General features: G+C 39.1%; 1 pseudogene; it reads left to right on the forward strand.

Annotated features, from left to right (window-relative positions):
- Positions 1-4,566, forward strand: part of LOC125174425 (60S ribosomal protein L6-like) — a 57,123-nt pseudogene extending 52,557 nt beyond the window's left edge.
- The last annotated feature ends 11,636 nt before the right edge of the window (positions 4,567-16,202 follow it).

The following is a 16,202-nucleotide window of genomic DNA, read 5'->3' on the forward strand; positions in this document are numbered from 1 at the left end:
ATTTTACTTGTGCTGTTTCATTATGTCTCTCTAAAAAGATAAAAAGCCATTTTGAATACAGCTATACAAAACCATGATCTCATCTAAACATGTAAAAAGAATTTGATATCAGCTGTGTAGGCAGTGATTATATTTTTTAATTGTCATATAATTCTTTTTATAGTGTTTAACTTGAATCTAAATAAGTTTCATGAATTGCTATTGGTTTATTTGTTTTTAAATTTTCTTTCTCAGGATTTTTATTTAAAAAATTTTTTAATGTTTATATTTGGGGGGGCATGAGTGGGGGAGGGGCAGAGAGAGAGGGATACACAGAATCTGAAGCAGGCTCCAGGCTCTTGAACTGTCAGCACAGAGCCCGATGCGGGGCTTGAACCCATGAACCACGAGATCCTGACCTGAGCCAAAGTCAGGTGCTGAACTAAGCCATGCAGGTGCCCTGATGATTTTATTTTTTTGAGGTAAAATTTACCTTCTAAGTATTTCAATCTATAGATTCCCCATATTCTTGTTTTTTTTCTTTTTAGAAATATGTTATTTATGTTATAATGGATTTATTATTTTAATGCTTTAATAAGTGTTTACAAAATTTCTGAGTTTTTATTTCCAACATGGTAAATACCAATAGATGTAAACCCGCACAAACAAAAGCTCTTTGAGGTCCCCAGCAATCTTTTTTTTTTTTTTTTTTGAAGACCACTTCAGTCATAAACTCACTACCAAGGGTTTAGATTAACTAATGCACTCATGGAATGTCACACTATAAAGAAGTACTATTTTAAAATTAGTTAAAACAATATAACAGATGATTCCTAAGGTTCCACCTAAACCTAAGATTCAACCACTCTACACGAGAGGTCCTAATAAATGTACTATTTTTCAGCACAACTTCTCATCCTTAAGTCTCCTTTTTTCTTGAAACCCTTTGAATCCCCCTGGCCAGTTCCATCCGACCTATGTAAAATGGCATCTGTTTTGATTTACCCACATTGATCTACCTTATTTCCCAAACTTCAGTGATTTGAGTAGTACCATCACAATATTTTTTCCCCAAATGCCTAACACCTCTACTACTATTTTTCTTTGAATTGGCACACTTTTGGGGCACCTGGGTGGCTCAGTCGGTTGAGCTTCTGACTTTGGCTCAGGTCATGATCTCACCCACCGCTCATGAGTTTGAGCCCCACCTTGGACTCTGTGCTGACAGCTCAGCACAAGCCTGGAGCCTGCTTCAGATTCTGTGTCTTCCTGTCTCTCTGCCCCGCCCCTGCTCATGCTCTGTCTTTCTCTCTCTCAAAAAGTAAACATTAAAAAAAAATTTTTTTTAATGGCACACTTTTGTTTTGAATTTAAATACCCTCTTTAGCTTTATCACACAGAGTATTATCCATGAAAGGTGCTAGCTGTGCATTTTTTCACATAGTAAAATAAATGCATAACTAAATATCTTAAGTAAAAAGGGCATTTATGAAAATTTAAAGTACAAAGTAATCATCCTTGTACTGCCAAAAATCTACTCTTTTACCTCCAGTGGTCTGCACAGAGCACTGTGGTAACCTTTCTGTGCTGTACCTGTGTGGTTCCTTGCCCATCGTCCCCACCAGGGAGGACGGGGACTGGTATCACCATGTTAGGAAGCCTGGTGCCAGGTGCATAATATGCTTTCAATAAATGTTTGATGAGGGGCGCCTGGGTGGCTCAGTCGGTTAAGCGTCCGACTTCGGCTTAGGTCATGATCTCGTGGTTTGTGAGTTCAAGCCCCGCGTCGGGCTCTGTGCTGACAGCTCAGAGCCCGGAGCCTGTTTCAGATTCTGTGTCTCCCTCTCTCTCTGACCCTCCCCCATTCATGCTCTGTCTCTCTCTGTCTCAAAAATAAATAAACGTTAAAAAAAAATTTAAAAAAAAAGAAAGAAAAAAAAATAAATGTTTGATGAATGAATGTCTCTCTTACTATCACCATAGTGAAATACCATTAGCAAGGGGCGCCTGGGTGGCTCAGTCGGTTGAGTGGCCAACTTCAGATCAGGTCATGATCTCGCGGCCCATGAGTTCGAGCCCCGCGTCAGGCTCTGTGCTGACAGCTCAGAGTCTGGAGACTGTTTCAGATTCTGTGTCTCCCTCTCTCTGGCCCTCCCCCCTTCATGCTCTGTCTTTCTCTGTTTCAAAAATAAATAAACGTTAAAAAAATTTTTTTTGAAAAGAAAAGAAAAAAAAAGAAATACCATTAGCAAATAGAAATCTTTGCTATTTTCTCTTTGATTCCCAACCTCAGATAACTTCATCACTCAAACATGGAATCAAAACATAAAGAAGTAGCTAAACATGTGGAAGTGAAGTAGGGCCTGTTTTTCTACCACCTAAAACTTAGTTGTTGTTTTTATGATAGGACAGGATATATTTTTCCGTTGAAGAAAGGGGTCCTTTATCCCACAGTTTCCCGTCCTCAGATCTCTGATTTTCCTGCAAACTAGTGTTTAAATCTAGAGGCTTGTTCAAATTCAGGCTACTTAAAAAAATGGTTATTTTTAGAAAGATTACTTTATAGGTTGTGGTATGTTCTTTGATCAGGAGGCACATAATTTCTGGTTAGTGGTTTAGATGACTATATTTCAGATCCATCGGTTCATGAGAGGTTGCAAAACTTGATAGGTTAATTCTATCATTTCCTCTTTGTTCTTTAGCTGGAATGTCTATAAAAAGACACTTCCCACTATCGACCATTGTGTTGCCCAGAGGTACAGGTTATGCAGAAAACTTGCTTAAATGTTTTCTTTTTTCTTTCTTCTTTTTTTTTTTCTTCAAAATAATCAGTTGACTTCTTAGCATCCTCCAAGGAGTTTGAGTTGTAGAGTTTTGTTGTGTTTGGTTTTAGTTTTATTATGAATAAAAATCACATGTGAATAAACATATTTGATACATTTAACCTATTGGAGTTATTATCTGCATGCTCAACTTGTCCCAATTTTGGCTAGTGGGAGTCTTTTTGGTTTGGCTCCTGAGATTCTTTGGCATAATCCTGATAAATTGAGATAGTTTCCTTGCTGACTGGTTGACAAAATACTTTAACTCATCTTGGACATATTCTGCCCCAGACCTAGAATCAACAATTTCTTGAAGGAGACTTGGTTCCTTCAAGTGGGAAATGACCTTTAGAAAACATAATCTGAGTGCTAGTGGTGTTCATTGCTACTCATCATTATTCTGAGGCCTTTTCAATGCTAGAGTTACTTTTAAAGATGGAATATACTCTAAGTTCATATGCATCTTTCTTATTCAAATTTGGAACTTTTAAGCCTACAGAGTTTTTATTTCATCTTACATTTGTGTTTTCTTTGAACAATACTGAAAGCCTTAGTTTGTTTGTTTGTTTTTTTTTTTTAGTCTTTTTTTTTAAAAGTTTATTCATTTTGAGAGAGAAAGAAAGAACATGAGCAGGGGAGGGGCAGAGAGAGGGAGAGAGAGAATCCCATGCAGAGCCCTACATGGGGCTCAATCTCATGAACCATGAGATAATAGCCTGAGACAAGATCAAGAGTCGGATACTTAACTGACTGAGTCATCCAGTTGCCCTTGAAAGCCTTAGTTTTTAACCATAGTGGAATAAGCACTCATTTTATTTATCTTATAATACTATATAACTGTCTCATATTAACAATATTGAGTCTTCCCCATCTTGTAAGATGGTGGGTGAAAAAGCTAAGAACCAGATACTAAGGAGAAGAACCTGAAGCCAAGAAGGCTGATGCTGGTGGCAGAGTTAAGGGTAAACTTAAGGCTAAAATGCCAAAGAAGGGGAAGCCCCACTGCAGCCAAAACCCTGTCCTAGTTAGAGGAAGTGGCAGATGTTCCCAAATGACTATGTATTCCAGAAGGGCAGTGTACCAGAGGAAGTATTCAGCAGCTAAATCTAGGGTTGAATACAAAAAGTAGGAGAAGGTTCTTGCTATCACAAAACCAGATGGTGGTGACAAGAATGCTGGTACCTGACTGGTTAAACTTTGTAAAATGCCTAGGTATTATCCTACTGAAAATGTGCCTCGAAAGCTGTTGAGCCCTGGCAAAAAACCTTTCAATCAGCATGTGAGAAAACTGTGAGCTACCATCACTCCTGGGACCATTTTGGTCATCCTCACTGGGCACCACAGAAATAAGAGGGTAGTTTTCCTGAAACAGCTGAGCAGTGGCTTGCCACTTGTGACTGCATCTCTGGCCCTCAATCAAGTTCTTTGCATAGAACACACCAGAAACTTGTGATTGCCACCTCCACCAAAACTGTTATAAGCAACATGAAAATCCCAAGACATCTCATTTATGCTTACTTCAAGAAGAAGAAGCTATATGAACCCAGCCACCAGGAAGGTGAAGTCTTTGACATGGAGAAAGAGAAATACGAGATTATAGAGCAGAGCAAGATTGATCAGAAAGCTGTGGACTTGTAAATGCTACCAAAAATCAAAGCTGTTCCTCAGCTTCAGGGCTACCTCCACTCTGTTTTCTCTCACAGGTGGAGTTCATCCGCACAAATGGGAGTGTTCTAAATTTCTTACAAAGGACCTAATTAAATAACTGATCCATTTCAAAATAAAAATAAAACAACATTGACATTATTACTAGCAACATGTTTACTAAAGACCATATATTCTTCCCTCATTTTTGTTGTTAGGTTATATCCCTTTAGGGATATATAGTCAAATTACTATATTGTAAAGTTATATGGAATAACTCCTTTAAGTTGTTATGCTGAAAAGTTATGATTCTTGGGGATTGCTTTATTTAATTTTGTCTTATAATTATGTAAAATATTTACATGGTTCTAAGATTAAATTTACAAAACACGTCATATTCAAAGGAGTCCAGGGTCTATCCTTATCCTCTAACCAATGCTCTTCCCTCTTCTATAGGTAACAATTTTTTAAATGATTTATGATTTTTAATATCAGCAAATACATATTTATATCCCTCTTAAATAAACAGAAGTCACTATAAATACTTCTCATCTTGCTTTTTTTTTACTTAATAATATATCTTGAAGATTTCTTCATAATAGTATATTAAGATATTCCCTATTCCCTTTTTGACCGCATAGTACCCCATAGTTAATTCAGCCAGTTTCTATTGATAGGCATTTGGGTTGTTTCTGGTCTTTTCTCTTCCAAATAATATTTCAGTTAAGAACCTTATACATACATATTTTTATTATTTTTGTCAGGGTGGCTTTGAGCATATATCTTTTGTTTTTGTCAGTACATCTTTATTTAGGAATATTCTTTAGTGATTCTTGTAGCAAGAAACTAGGAATGGTAAATTCTCTCACTTTATTTGTTTGAAAATATGTTTTTTGCCTTTATGTAATAGTGTTGCTGGGCAAAGAATTTTAAGTTAATAGTTACTTACTTTTAGCACACTGAAGATAGTACTTGATTGGCCTCTATTGTTGCTAATGAGCAGTTGCTATTAAGACATAGAACTATTTCTTTATACATAATTTAACTTTTCTTTTTGGTTGCTTTAAGATACTCTTTTAGTTCCAGATTATCTACAGTTTCACTAAGATGTGCTTGGCATGGATATATTTTAATTTACCATGTTTGGTTTTCATTTTGGTACTTGAAAAGTTTATTTATTGGCAGGAAGGGGCAAAGAGGGGGGAAGAGAGAGAGAATCCCAAGCAGACTCCATGCTGACAACTGGCTCAGGGCTCGAAGTCACTAAAGGTGAGATCATGACCTGAGCTGAAATCAAGAGTCAGATGCTTAACTGACTGAGCCACCCAAGCATCCCTTCATTTTGGTACCCAAATTAGAAGAGTCTTCTCTTTAATTAATTCTGCAAAAAGTTCTTAGCCATTTTCTTTTCTATTATCTTCCTTCGACTCCAACTCCTTTACCCTACCACCTTTTCCTTCTCATGCTCTTATCAATTGTACTTCCTCAGTCTATTTTCCATGTCTCTTAATTTCTCTTTCATATATATTTATTTCTTATAGTCTCTCATTTTAGCAGTTTTAGTAATTTACTTAAATATGTATTCCTGTTCACATTTTTAAAAAGTTGCATGCATGTTTTTACTAAGTTGTTTTATACTGCAAAGTAATTGTGTGTGTAACAGGGTGTTCACTGGGATTTGTGCTTCCTCTGAAATGACCACTAAAGGGTAAAAAACTGAGGGAAAGGAGACATCAAGTACCTCACATTCTAGAGAACCTCCTAGTAACTGGGGCTTATCAAGGATAGCCTCACTGGATCTTCTATCTACACAAACACCCAGGAGCTTAACTATATAATCAGAACATGAAGGAGAAGAAGAAATCGTGGGAACCATGATAAGCCATCATTGTGCTGGAGAGGTCTCCTCTGCCCCCAGAACCCAAGTGTTAGGGGGAAGCACCAAACATCTCATTGGCATCTCATTCCCCAGTTGGGTAGCAGACTTGGTGGTGTGCCTCTGTGTCTATGTGAGCAGCAGGTGAGGAAACCTGAGAAAGATGGGAGGGTGGAACAGCACGGGGACTCCAGAAAGGAGCCAGCAGCCCTCTCTGCTATTTGGTGGGTGAGATTCACTTGATCAAGTAGACATTGTGGAGAGTAGTCTTGATTAAATATTTTGCCAGTTGGCACCTGAGAGGGAAGGTCACTGGATGAGGAGATTATAGTGGCAAGAGACTGTGGGATAGACCTCCCAGGACAGAAGCTGAGTGTGGAAACATGATGAGTCACCACCAGCTGCTCTCCTACAGAGGGTAAGGGGCCCCAGAGAGTGTTCTGGAGAACTTACAGCTATGCTTTGCATTTCTGTTCCTCTCCAGAATCTCTAGTTTCTTTCTTTGATGAGTAGTTTTACTACTACTGCATTAGGGTAAGTAGACTCATTTTCTTGTTTGTTTTTTTATTTGGGTGAATACCCAGATGCTTAACAGACTGAGCCACCCATGTACCCCTGGTCTTTACTATTTTTTATTCATTTTGTTTGCCCTGTTAATCTCAGCACTGACCTTTTAGCCTCATTAGGCTGTATGACATTTGACATACAGCTTCTTGGTGTTTGATGTGATACTTTATACTAAAAGTGAATCTGCTTTAGTCCATCCAGCATTTGTTGCCAACTTCCTTCTCTGTATCTAGATACCCCGTCACCACCCTCTTTCTGCACTGACTGAATCTTCCTTTGCAGCTGCGGCCACTATCCTGATGCTCCTCATGACCAGCCCTCACATGTGCTTTGTGCTTCAATGAAGGGGACACTTGTGCAATCAGGTAGGAAGAGATCGATTTTTCCAGAGTGATTTATACCCTCTGATAATTGAGCTATCATCAGTGACACCGCTGAGCACGCAAAAGAAAGTGGCACCTCTAGTTACAGGGAGAGCTGAGTCCTTGGAAGCATCTGAAAATGGTGACAGGACCATCTGGATATCACAATAAAATTTTAGCATCATCAGGAGTCCCTGGGCAGTATATGTGAATTTAAGAGAAAGAAACATTGTATATTCAAGGAAAATTCTGGAATGAGAACTAAGTTTTAAAAGAGGTCATAAGCAAAGGCATAGAGTTACCCTTGAACCTTGATACTACCTTGATATTACCCCATATTCTTTGTGCCTCTTTCTATAAACAGAGATTAAGAAAGATGATGTGTTCTCTGCTATGGTTTTATTACATCCCCAAGTATAGATACACATCCAAAATGTTGCAATACCATGACAAATGACAAGTGGCTAGGACTGTCAGACTTGATGAACAGAGAGGCTTGGGTTTGAATCTTGATGTTGCTGTTTATTTGTTGCATGACCTTGGACAAGTCACCCACCCTTTTTGAGTCTGTTTCCTCATAATACCTATTTTACAGAGTTGTGGTGAGGTTAGACGTGAAATTGATGTAGAAACACTTGGCACCTGGCCCATAACTCACAAGGTTGGCTTCTTTTTGGACAATGAGAACAAAACCCACATTGGAATGAGCTGGGACTTATATTTCTCTTCTCTTTGTTGTTTGATTTTCACTGATTATAAAGCAAGTCATACAGATTAATTTGTTGGACAAGAGTGTGATTGTTGAACTTAGAAATATCAAGAAGAGAAATTTAAACAGAAGTTGTAAGGAGGAAATCTGTCTTCTGTGAATACAGTGAATCATGGGAGTCTGGATGGACCCTTTAATATTTTAATAGGGTTTCTGGGTCATGGGCCCTCTATTGTCTTACCTTCGGTTGACTCCATTTGATGACAGCACTAAGAATTGATGATTTCTTTATCCCCAGAAGACAACTGAAGACAGAGGAGGAAGGAGTAAATCTCTAGAGTTCCTAAGGTTGGGGACCATCTGCTCAGGGATCATCTTCATGTGTATCAGGCCAAATCATAGGCACATGAAACTTAGAGTTTCCTCCTTCCTTGCCAGTAAAACCCACTAGCTCAGAACCTTGGGAATCGGTCTTGCCCTTGCTTCCTGCAGAGCCTGAATGTGGTTTGGAATGTAAATGTTAGAATTGAGAGCATGTCTTTGGAGTAGGACAGACCTGGACCTGATCCTGGTATACGGTCAGTGCCCTGTAAATTGTGTGTATTATTATTTTTACTCCCGATTCAGCTTGTGTACTCCAGTCACATTGATCCTTAATCTTCCTTTGAATGTTTCTGTGTAGAGGAGTCTTTAAGTGATTAGTTTTGGATTCTTAGCTTTTATATTCTGCACTTTGAATTCTGTCCATGTAGCCAAACGACTCATGCTAATTGCAGTGCTCTCAATATAGAAGACATTTCTTAGATACAGGGTCTATTCCAGAGCATTCAAGGAAGACTGACAGGTCATTTTGGGATGGGCTCCATTCTACTTTCCAAATTCAGTTTTTCTTCTCAAACTCTTCCAGGACCTGTGAATTTAAAGACCGTCATTTTAGTATCAGGGTTTTATGCAACAACGCCAGTCACTCCCACCCTCATATATTACCCTCTTTGGCCAGGAAATCGATAGAAGTGGTCAAGGGACACTGATGCTTTGTTTTGAAAATGTACATATTAATGCTCATCTTCTCTTCTCATCTTGTGATCAGAATTTTGCCACCATATAGGTAAAGACACAATTAGGATTTTTGCCAGCTTTTGTGTTGTTTCATTTTAGTATCCTTCTTGGCCTCAGAACCTCCACCCCCCCTCACTGTTGATGCTCTTCCATAACATTTACTCTTAGTAGATACCTTCCTTTCCTGGCCATATCTCAGGTCATCCTTCTTTAGGAAAGAGATGTCATTACAAACCTAGTAATTTTAAAGAGGAAGATAACAGTAATAGGTGAGATTTATGGAACGTTCACCATGTATCAGACACTACTGTAACCACTTTGTATATATGAACACATTTAATACAACTCCATGAAATAAATGCTATTGTTCTTTCCCTTTTATAGTTGGGGAAACTGCTACAAGAGAGGATCAGTACCTTGTATAGCTGGAGCAAGTAGACAACAGTTAGCTTGGCCACAGGTCTTCTTGGGCTGTGGAGAATTTCCTCTGTAGGACCTCTAGGTTCAGACACTGACATCCAGGATCCTGGCTCAGGCAATCCCAAATAAGGTGCTCTTGTCATATCAGCAGGAGCATAAACATAAAAAAATTTCCTACAAAATTTATAAAATGCTGGAATACTGTGTCATTTCTGCAAATCTCCTTTAAAAGCACGTCTGCCAGACAACCTATATGACATTACCTTTGTACTTTGAAAAAGATATTATGAAGTAATAAAAAAAATACTAAAATAAGGTCACTTCCCTCCTCTTAGAAGGTATTTTTAGAGCTTGTTTTCCAGACAAAGGAAGTTGAACTGAAGAAGTCACTTTCGTTTGAAAATCAGGTGAAAGTCAACAACATTGCTACTTATGAAATTAAAAAGCAACACATTCCCAGGAGAGTATCTTTACATGCAAACTAATTTCTAAGGTCAAAAAAAAAAAATTAGACGTAATTCAGTCCAACAACAGGTAATTTTGAAAAGAGCCTGTTTAGGAACTACCCACTAAGTGGGAGTTAGCAGGTTACAATTATTTTTTGGTTTATTCTAAAATTCACTTGCATAGGCATAGCCTATGGGGGTGGGTGGGAAGGGGACCCTGATTTGAAACATGTAGCTGCCAACCAAACAATGAAATGAAGAGAACAATAAACAAAGGAAACCTTTCCAAAGGCTCTCTTCATTTACATTCTGAGATTACTAGCCTCATCTCTCTGCTGAAATAGCCTTACGTTACTGGCCGTCCAAAAGCATAATCAGGTACTAGCGGGAGCTTTTGCTCCAGCAAACTGCATGAAGAATATTTGAATGCTGCCAAGACTATAGGTGCCTGTTTCAAGTTGTCATAGTATATGCTATAAGGTGTCATAAATAAGGGGGGTATATTTATAAATCTGACATTAAAAATGTGTTCCTAAAATATCTTGTGTGTTCCCTGGCCATGTCAGCATAGAAATAATGTTTAGTATTTGTTTATTTTACTGGACCACCCCATGAACCTGGGGGAAACATGTTAGAAAAAAAATTATAGCTACGCCAACTATTCTGGGAGATACACGAGCCCTCCATGTTTATCAGGTTGAGGGCACTGTATTTTGATGTCAATAAGCAATTTTTCCAGCCCGGTCTCCTGCCCGACCCTTTTAATCCATCAATATATTATTAGAGATAAAGTTGGTGGATGCCTGCTGCAGTTAGAAGATAAATGACATCTCTGAAGTCAGGCATTAAAGACTAGATTAAGGCCTTGTGACACCGTTTTCAGTGCTCATCTGTGCACTTCTGTTCAACCTATCACACTGAGTGACAAGAAAGAAAAATAATGAACTGGGCCAGGGGAAGAAGAAGAAAAAAAAAAGGCAGAAAAAGAGAGAGATTTTTTTCCCCCTAACACACAAACTACATCAGTTCATACTCGGGATTAGACTGCATTTAAAGAAAGGAAAAAAGAAAAGAAAATGGGGAATTGGGAAGGACAGGGAAGGGGCTGTTCTATAAAGATGAAAATAGGCAGGCAAAAGGAACATTAAAGCCAAGAATTCCATTTCTGCCTGGCCAGTGTGGCTTTTGGTACCCCCCACCTGCCTCCCAGCCTCTCCCATGCAGACATCTCTCAGTTGGCATCCAGTTGCTCCAGGAATCTGCTCCTTCTCCAAGTTGGGAGTGCTGACATAAATCTTGCTAAGAGGCAGGGCTCAGCTTTAAATCTTAGTGAATCATGTTCTTCTATTCCCGCCAAAGGATTTCCTTCACACTGCTACCATTGGTCTGGTTGGAGGTATTAAAGAGTTTTGTAACTGTGTTCTGATAGTGATTTTGAATATGGCTCCTGACTTGACAAATACACATGTTGAATTTTTTCCTATTATGTGGAAAACAGTAGCCACAAATTAATTGCAAGGTGGAAGCAAAAGGAAAGGGAGATGCAGGCCAGGGGAGAGGGCCCGGGTTTGTGGGTAGGGGACCTAGAGTCTACTCTTAAGACTGATTTGCCCTCACTCACTTTTTTAGTCACTTAGTAGAAATAAAACCATTCTCCTCCCCATATGTCTTGCCAGCTTGTGAGGATAGAAGGGACACCTTCCTGTAGACCTCTTTTGTTCCTGGTGTTTCAACAATCCTCCTTAGAATCCAAGTCCTTGAGACATTTATATGCATGGTGGTGGTCCTGGGACCCTCCACACTAGAACACACAGAAGGCCCTCCACTGGTATTTGGTAACTGAGAACTCACAAAACACCTGTCTGACCCCAAGCACCTGCTGAATGCCTCATGTAAATTTTTCTGCCATCATAAATATCCCTTGTCTCCAATTAAACACTTGTCTTTCTAGCCTTTAGTAAGCTTCTCCTGCTGTTCATCTCATCATCCAGGGTCAATACATTCCATTTGTTTCCAAGTCCTGGTCCTGGACGTTGCTTCCTTCTTGCATGTTCTTGTTCCATACCTGCTTCTGTAGTCCTAGTTCAAGGCCTCTTTGTCCCAGGCTTTATCTCCGTATTTTATTTCTGTCCTTTAAATCCATCATACCAGCTGACTCTGGATTGATCTTCCCCAAACTCTTCTTTGACTATAACATTCCCTGCTCAAAAGTTTAAATTCCTTATTATAGCAGTAAGACCCTCCAGAGTCTTAACCTGATCCAACTGCTTTTCCAGTCTTTTTTTCTCTTCTTCCTCTAAAATCCTCAGCAAATTAGTTCACGTGCTTCAGACATGGTTATCATTTACTCATCTCTATCTATTTACTATTGTTATTCCCTGTACTGAAATTTTCTGCCAGGAACCTCTACCTGTCCAAAATCTGTACCTCCCTGGCTCACTTAACTCCTTTTCCATTTGACTGGCCTTGTCTTCCCTCAGTTGGACATGGCTTTTGCCTCCTCTGAGATACTGCCTCATGTTGGCAGAACCTAGTTTGGCTCAGAATGACAACTAAATAGAAGGCAATGTAATCATGGAAAAAGCAGGGGGCTTGTGGGTCTCAAGGAATCCAACCAGAAGATTGGCATATTTGAATTAACTTTGGCCTCTGCTGCTCTGTAAATGTTGAGTTAATTCCCTCCATTTGATGATGGGATTCTTCCACATCAAAGGTGGGCTTTGTGGGATAGGCAAACACACTGCTGATAGCTCTAGTGTCTTATTTTTCCCATAAGAGACAAACTTTACTTGGGGTGTCTGACCCCAAAGGTAAAAGTCCTGCATACAATATCTGATTAATAAGGCAGTTATCAGATGTCCATCCCTGGGCCAAGAAAATGAGGCTGGGAGTGGGAAAGGGAGGTATTATGATTGGTTCAGCCTGGGCATATGCTCTCCAATTTAGCTAGGAAGGTTGTGGTTGATTGTAGAAGTAGTCATGACCTTTCACTTGTCCCTGTGACTTTGTAGCTCCTTCCATAAAGGGATGGAGTCTATTAACCCATCCATTAAATCTTGGCTGGCTTTGTACCTTGCTTTGGTGTCAGCATAATGCAGCAGAAGTGATGCTGTGTCCATTCCAAGCCTAGGTGTCAAGATGCCATGCATATTTCCCTTCTCTCTCAGAGACCTGCCACTTGCATGTGAACAAGTCTAGGCTAGCCTACATGATAATGAGAGATATATGGCCCAGTCATCCCTATTACTCTGACAACCAGCTAACCACAAGGTGCAGAGATGCTTAGTGTGAGTCATGAGTACCATCATTATGACCAATTGAGACCAGAACAACCATTAGATGAGTCCAGACCAAACTGCCAACCCACAAAATTATGAGCTACATAAATGGTTGTTGCTTTAAGCCTCTGAGTTTTGAGATGCTATACAAAAAATCTAACTGGCATAAAGGTGAAATCTGTAATGATAGCAGCTCCCACTGGAAGCACATAGTTTAGAGTAGAAGCAGGAAAGTTGTATTCTGGGTAGACAAAATCATGGAGGGCAGGTACAGACACTTTGAGGCACTTAATGTGAGACTAGTACATTCTCTTTTTCCTTCAACTAGATAGTGGGCTTCTTAGAGCAGTGTCCAACATGGTACATCTCCTCCAGTGACTAGAAGATACTGGTTAATCTTAGTGAAATCCTCACTTAATCTTAGTGAAATGAGTAGCCAGATGGGATGTTACTCTAGACTATAATTCTAACTTGTGAATGCATAAGACCTAAAGATTTTATCATTGACTTATGGTTGAACCTTTGAATTCTAAGGAGATTCCTGAAAACAAAATCTTCCATGTGCTACATAAAAAAGAAAATTTGGTGCCATGCCCTAGTAATAGTTCTGATACAACTAAGGACAAAACTACCTCATAAAAACGAAATATTTCTAGCAGTTCTGATGACAAAGTTTTTATCTATTCTCCTTGAAAAACTGGAGCCTACTTATGGTTTATCACTGATGAAACATCCATGGTTACCATTTATTGAACATCCACTAAGAGCCAGTATCTTAGTCAATTTGGACTACTATAACAGAAGTACCATAGACTGGGGTGCTTAAACAACAGGCATTTATTTCTCATAGTTCTGGAGGTTGGGAAGTCCAAGATCAAGGCACCAGCAGATTGATTGATTGGTAGAAGATTACTTCCTAGTTCATAGACAGCCACATTCTTCTATCCTCATGTGGCATAAGGGGTGAGAGCGTTCTTGAGGTCTCTTTTATAAAGGCACTAATTCAATTCATGAGAGATCCACCCTTATGATCTAATCATCTCCCAAAAGCTTTACTTCCAAATACCATCACATTGGGTATTGGGATTTCAACACATGAATTTTGGGGAAGATTTAAGCATTTAGTCTATAGCAACCAGGCACTGTGCTTGTCACTGCATAGACAGTATCTCATTTAATCTTTAAAACAGCTATGTGAAGTGGTTATTGTCATTTTACAGATGAAGAAATTGAGACATAGGGATGTTAAGTGTAATTGCTCAAGTTCACACAGGTACTAAATGTTCAAGCAGTGATTGGAACACAGGGTCATCCTACTTGATAGATCTTTCCATACTTGGACAGTGCTTCTGGGGGATGGGGGGTAACTTCCAGGTTGAAACAAAATCTGTCTATATTGGTCTTATTCTTACTTTTGGGTCTATATATTTACTGGTTCATTCTAGTTATTTCTTTTCTTTTTTTGCCTTTTCAAATGTGTTTTAGAAATAATTATTTGCTTTAGCTTATCATAGCCTCCAATGCACAGGGACAATTGTCTGTTTAGGATCATGCTCAGCCATGACTTGGCTATGAACTATATGTAATAGTTACTATCACTAATATGCTTGGGGGTTACATATAAAGATACTTAGATACAGGGCTTCAACTTTCAACCTTTCTGTGTGCAGCAAACATTAATGGTGCAAGTGAGCATAAGATACTACCTTTGCATTCATGGACCTTAGAGACTGGTGGAAAAGACAGAAACGGACACAATGGCCTATCAGTGAGGGGTTTGTATTGACTGCTAGGGCACAAATCCATATAAAAGAGGATCACAGAAGAGAAGGAAATAACTTCCATCTGTAGGAATCAGAGAGTATTTACAGAATAGATGGACACTTGATCTGAGTCTTGGAGGACAAATGGGAGTTAGAAGGGCAGAGCTGATGTGACATTCTAGTTCAGTGCTCCGGTTTAAAAATACGTATTATGTCCCAGAGAGAAGGATCATAGCATTGCCTTAGTCTTCGTTACCATTAAGCATTGGATAAGGACGGTCACTAAGATGGAGATGAGGGTTGTGGTAATGAAATAAATGAGAATTATAGACTCAGGGGATGGAAAGTGGGACATCCTCCAAGATGTTGTCTCTGGGTCTCAGTGACAGTGGCTAGTTTGGACTGACATTTTCTGAGATGGTGCACACGGGTTATTTCAAGGTGTTTTCTTCATTACAAGGACGATATTTTAAATTCTAAAAGTATAAAAGTAGGGGACCTATTGAGGGAAACATCTAGTTATAGGAGGTAAAACACACAAAGTAATGAAGGTGAATTTTAAGGAGAGGGATTTCATTATATATAAGAAAACAATTTAAATATTCTATGGAGAAGGCACTAAAAAAAAAAAGGCCCTGCATATTTCTTAAAGTGTAGGAGTAATTTCTCAAAAATCCCATCTCTATTAAAATTAGTGTGTGCTCTCCTTTAGTTGCTATGGTAGGTTAAAAATACATCTTTTTAGCAATTTTATTTTGAAAACAAGGCAACTGAAGAATAAAACCAAACACTGTAAGATTATAGTGGGTTGAACTCCCCCAAATTCAAGTACACCAGAACTTTGGAATGTGACCTTTTTTGGAATAATGGTCTTGGCAGAGGTAATGATGGTAAAATTTGAGATAAGATTATACTAGATAATAGGGGGCTCTAAATCCAAGGACAGGTGTCCTTAGAAGAGAAAGGAGAGGACAGGGAGACACAGAAAAGAGGAGTAAGGCCGTGTGAATATCCACAGGCAGGGACTGGAGTTATACTGCCACAAGCCAAGGAATTATAGGGAAAGCAGAGAGAAAGGATTACCTCCTAGAGCCTTCAGAGAGAGCATGGCTTCACCATATACAAAAACAAACCCCAAGCTGTTTAAAGACCTAAATGTGAGAACTGAAACCATAAAAATCCTAGAAGAGAGCAAAGGCAATAATGTCTCTGACATCAGCCATAGCAACATTTTTCTAGATAGGTCTCCTGGGGCATGGAAGATAAAAGCAAAAATA

The sequence above is a fragment of the Prionailurus viverrinus genome, chromosome C2 (assembly GCF_022837055.1).
Source record: "Prionailurus viverrinus isolate Anna chromosome C2, UM_Priviv_1.0, whole genome shotgun sequence".
In the NCBI taxonomy this organism is placed as follows: domain Eukaryota; kingdom Metazoa; phylum Chordata; class Mammalia; order Carnivora; family Felidae; genus Prionailurus; species Prionailurus viverrinus.